Raw genomic sequence first — 5,866 nt, 5'->3', positions numbered from 1 at the left:
CCTTTCTTGCTTCAGGCATTAACATGCGGTGTGAATTTGGATCTGATGTACCTTTTAGGATATCAAATAAAGGTCCCAACTCTCCTATTGCTATGCCTAGATAAGGCCTTATCCAATTTATGTCTCCTAATAACTTTTGAAAGTCATTAAGTGATTTAAGTTGATCTACTCGTATTTGTATTTTTGGTGGATGGATCATGGTTGAGGATAATAGAACTCCTAAATAATTAATTGAAAAACTTAATTTTACTTTATCTATTGCTATCTCTAGATTATATTTTTTTAATAAATGTGTAAGTGTGGTGTAACATTCTAGCAATGTGTTTTTATCTTTATGTGCTAATAATACATCATCCATATGGTGAATTATTTGTAGTTCAGGATTTTGATTTCTAAGTGGCTTGATTTCTTTGTTAACATAAATTTGACACATAGTTGGGCTGTTAGCCATCCCTTGAGGGAGTACTTTCCATTCATATCTCTGATCAGAACCTTCATGATTCAGTTCAGGGATAGTAAATGCAAAACATGGAGTATCCTCAGGATTAATTGGAATTGAAAAAAAATATTTAATATCTATAGCTAAAACATACCAGGTTTTTGGCAAAGCAGACAATTGAGGAATCTCCGATTGAGCAGGTCCCATAATAACCATCTCATTATTAATGGCTCTTAAATTTTGCAATAATCTCCATTTACCAGATTTCTTTTTGATTACAAAAATGGGAGTATTATGGGGAGTTACAGAAGGTTTTATATGTCCCTCTGCTAATTGTTGTTTGACCAGGTCATGGGTACTTGTATTTTTTCTTTAGTCAGGGGCCACTGAGGTACCCATACTGGTCTTTCTGATTTCCAAGTAATTTTTATTGTCTCAGTGACTCCTTCTGAAAACCCAATCCATGTCTATTTATTCCTTCATCTATTTGAATTGGTGCTGCTATACCTTGTTCTTGTTCTCCTAATATTTTTGCTTTCCTAAAACCTTGTCTATCCCTAATCGTGGGCACATTTGGATTAATGTTATTTGTTAATGTCAAACCTAATTGATCTAGGACATCTCGTCCCCATAAATTTATAGGAAGCTGATCTAATACATATGGCTGTATAGTTCCTTCACATCCTTCAGGATACTTACAATCTAATACCATTGCACTTCTATGGGGATTAGTTGCTACTCTTAGGCCTTGAATTATTTGAGTGGCCTGTTGTAATGGCCAATGTTTCAGCCATTCTTGACGAGATGTGATGCTAAGGTCTGTACCTGTGTCCAGTAGCCCCTTAAATTCATGTCCTTGAATATTTAGTTTTATCATTGGGTGAGAATCTAAATTTAAAGCAGCATAGCCCAATCTACACCTGTGGAGCCTAATCCCCTGGAACCTCTTTCTACAGTATGACTCCAAAATTTATCATGCAAGCTGGGTATTATTAATAACTGTGCTATTCTATCTCCTGGTGAAATTACTGATATACCTCTTTAGAACTAGGTATAATATTTTTATTTCACCTTCATAATTGGGATCAGTTACCCCAGGACTTATCATAATTTTTTTTAGTGTAGAAGAACTGCATCCCAATAATAAGCCTACTGTTCCTTTGTGAAGAGGCCCTTTAACCCCTGTGGGAATAATTTGAACTCCCATCTCTGGAGTTAGTACTGTTCTGGCGGAGGCACAGATGTCCAATCCTGCGCTTCCTCTGGTTTGTCTAGTGAGGGATCTAATGGATAATTTGTCCTGGGCACTACCCTGATGGTGTTGCTAGGTTCCTCCAGTGTCCCGTTTATTTGTGGTCATGGGCCCCAGAGCATTGGGCCCCCCTGTCCATTGTTTGGCAATGGAGCCCGCTGCCTTTCTCCATCATATTGGATAGATACCTGGTCCTTTTTCAGTTTTTGATAATGGAGTACCCTCTATGGTGGTTTGAGAATGGCATTCATTAGCCTAATGTCTCCCTCTATGGCATCGTGGGCAAATACCCGGTATTCTACTCTTTGATACCTAGTTTTGTTAAACTCTCCTCCTATAGGGCAATTTCTTTTAAAATGTACTGTTTGTTCACAATTGTACCATGTTTTTGGCCTGGCATCTAAAGCCTGTTGTACTGTAGCTGCCAAGACTTGCCCTTGTTCATTAATGTCTCTACATAATTTAATATATGTGTTTAAATCTTCATGTTTCCATGGTCTAATGACTTCTCTGCACCAATGATTCACTTGCTCATAAGCCAGTTGTTTTATTAATGGCATTGCTTGTTCTGTATTCCCCCAAACTCTGGTAGCTGTTTGAATAAGCCTATCTACAAATTCAGCATAAGGTTCATTAGTTCTTTGTATTACCTTAGCTAATTGACCTTGTAAACCTCCATGTCCTTGTAAAGTCTTCCATGCTCTAACCGCATCTATAGCAATTTGTAAGTATATGGCAGGATCATATGCAATTTGTTGCTGCTGATCCTCATAAGGTCCCTTTCCTAACAACTATCTAGATTTCTCTTAGGATAACCAGCTGCTACATTTTGCCTAGCCGTCTCCTTGCAAAATTCCTTATTGGCAACCTTCCATAACAGGTATTGTCCTCCATTTAGCACAGCTTTACACATACTAGTCCAATCTGCTGGCGTCATGTTCAAGTTGGTAATGAGTTCCACCATTACAGTGAAGGGTGCTTGAGGACCATATGTTGTTACAGCCTCTTTTAGCAGCTTCACTGTTTTGAAATCTAAAGCATGGTGAATTCGCTGCCCTCCTGCCTGCTCAAATATGCGGCATGCTAATATTTGAGGTCCTGTCTCAGGATCCCATCTATCAACTATGAAAATTGGGGGCCTCCCAGCATATGGAGGTGGCATTGTTGGTTGGACACTTATGCCCTCTGGTGATAGAAGGGTGTTAGTAACAGTCTCCTGTTGTAACTTTTCCCCTGATGGCTTTTTCTGCTCTAAACTTTCTTTCCCCGTCTGACTAGCTCGAGAGACCTTCTCTTTTACTTGAATTTTTTCCTCTCTGACTAACTTGAGAGACCTTCTCTTTTACTTGAATCAATATGTCTTCTCCTTCCTCTACCATTGTCTGAAGTGAAGGCTTTGGACTAAGCAAACAAGATACCAACGTCCACAATGGCAGTGTGCCAACTGGCAGAGTTCATGGGCTTTTTTTTCTGTTCTTTTTAAATATTCACCATGATGGTTCCATTGTGATATATTTAACAACTCCTCCTTAAAAAGCCATGGGCTACATTTTTGTATTGTATCAACGTATGCCCTGACTGTTCTTGATTTTACTGAGATGCCTCCTTCCTCTAGCAATTTTCTTAATACTTTTTTGGTTTGTGTTTTACTAATTTCTGATCTCATATTTCTACTATAACACAACCCAACAAGATAACGCCAAACAAAACCGAAATAGAATGAAACAAAAATGGAAAAAAAATTCATTATATCAGCCATTCTATCCTCCTGAAATATCCATCCGTCCTTTCTCCCTATCTGTTCCTCAAACGCAAATAGTTTTTCCTCAGATGTGAATGCTTTTTCTTTTGTCTCACCCATCTCCAGGGACAGGCAACTTAAAACAAAAGAGAAACAAAATGAAAGAAGAATCTTAAAATGGCTACCCATCCTCTCGCCCTGCTATCAGGGGCGAGCAGTTTACCTTATCACTTACCCTCAGTCATTCCCGGTGTGGGCCACCAAATGCTGCAGTCCGACTGGCACAATTCACAAGCCACTTGTCAAGCAGAAACGAAGTCTATTTTTAGAACACACACACCACACCACACGAGCTCTTCAGGAATTCGCTCAGAGCCCAACTGCCACCACTAGCTTCTGACGAGCCTCTCAACCCCCACTCCTCCCGCTCTTGAGGCTTATTGGCTGGGTTGTGTGGGCAGAGCCAGAGTCCCCCAATGAGCAGCTCCATGGTCTGAAAGGGCGGGGAAACAGCCCACTGAGCATCACCGCAGAGGAGCCAATCAGCTGGCAGCTGGAAGTTTGCTGGGGCCACGGTGAGCCAACCAGCTGGAAGTTTGCTATGGCTACTGTGAGCCAATCAGCTGGAAGTTTCCTGGGGCCCCTTTGGCTGTGGCTCTCAACACACCATAACAAAAAACTCTAGACTATGTGGCTGAAACAACACAAATATATTTCCTCATAGTTCTGTGGCCTGAATTTCCCAGATCAGGGCGTCTGCGTGGTTGGGCTCTGGTGTGGGCCCTCTCCTAGTTTATAGATGGCCACCCTATAGAAAGAGAGCTCTCATCTCTCTTTCTCTGCTCATAAAGACAGTAATCTTATTGTGGGAACCTCACTCTTACGGCTTCATCTAAACCTAAATACCTCCCAAGGCTCTACTTCCAAATGTCGTGAATTTGAGCTAGCGTTTCAATATATGAATTTGGGCAGTAGGTACCAATATTTGGACAGACATAAAGTCACATGAATGAAGCACATCTTTCATGGCCTAATGAAGTGCAAATTAACGTTTGGGGTTTCCTTGTATGCCTATAAAAATAGAAAAAAATGATAGAAAACCCCAATGCTGATATCAGTGGCAGCAAGTTCAGCATTAGAGGCAAGGAAGTGAGAATGAGGGAATTCCTGCCCTGGTGGAGCCCAGTAATACAGAAGTGGCTAAGACAAGAGGGGCCAGTGCACACAGTGGATTGTGAGCATAATCATAAAGTAGTAAAGGAATCACCGAGGGCATCATAAATACTTAGCTTATGAGGACAAAGGCTATGTACATACAGAGAAGTGATCACTAGAGATCAGCATCCCCCTGACCCATAACTCTCTCTGCAAGGAACAGCCTCGAGCTTGAGCATTTCAGGATCTTTAATGGCAAAAACCACATCTGGGTTAACATAGCTGCAAGCAAGCAGGGGTACAGAAGGAGCCGCTAGTTAAACAATGTGATGGGAATGTTGGCATTTCCTGTGGGACTTTCCAGTTGGCATTGCAGCAAGCAAGTAAAAGGAAGTGGGTCAAAATCACACTAGGTGAGCACAACTAATGGTTACTAACATCTAGACAATAAATCTCTGACAGGGTACACTGTCCAAGACAAATGGGAACCAAAGAGAGAACAATTTTACATTGTATAAGTATTGCCATTTTGTGTTGCCAAATATGCTCTGCTAAGCAACTCTTAACAGGTACAGAGGGGGAAGTGTTCCCATGGGAGAAGCATTTCTTATATGACATGGAGTCTCAGGGTAACATGGAGACTTGTTATTTCCCATATAGCCTGGCCCATAACAGGATTGCCCTTGATTTCTGAGGACAAAAGGGGATGTGGAAACCCATATTTTAGGCTATGAAAATGTCTACATGGGAGTAACCTAGGGAGCATGAGAAGGAACGGAGTGAGCTGTGCTGTGATCTGGGGTCTGGGCAGGACTGTCTGGAGCTAGCTTCAGGGTGGGGAGAGGAGAATGGCCCCACTAAGTGTGTTCAAGACAGGATCTGGATACGTTGCTAGGACCTCACTGAATTGCTAAGGCTGGCTTTGAACTTGGGATATTCCTGCCTCAGCCTCCCAAGTTGCTAGGATTACAGGCGTGTGCCACCACACCTGGCTCCCTCCTAGCTTGGCATCTCCATACTGGGGTTGGGTATGGTGGTCTTTCCCCAGCCCACCTTTTCTACCTGTCCAAAGTTTGACATGAGTGTTCCTGAGTCTGCCTTGGAGCTTGGCAGGAGTTCCCTGAAACTGGGGAGAGCAGGGGTTGTGTTGGCCTCTCTGCTGAGCTAGAACTTGGGCTCAAAAGGCCCCTCTGGGTCAGGGAAAGGCCTGTGGGGGAAGGTCTCAGGAAGTGACTGCATCCTCCCGCTCCTCCAGGTTGCTGATTCTCCAGGGTTTTGT

This window comes from Ictidomys tridecemlineatus, chromosome 2, assembly GCF_052094955.1.
Source record: "Ictidomys tridecemlineatus isolate mIctTri1 chromosome 2, mIctTri1.hap1, whole genome shotgun sequence".
NCBI lineage: Eukaryota > Metazoa > Chordata > Mammalia > Rodentia > Sciuridae > Ictidomys > Ictidomys tridecemlineatus.
The sequence above is the reverse complement of the archived record's forward strand: the minus strand, read 5'-3'. Positions refer to the sequence as shown.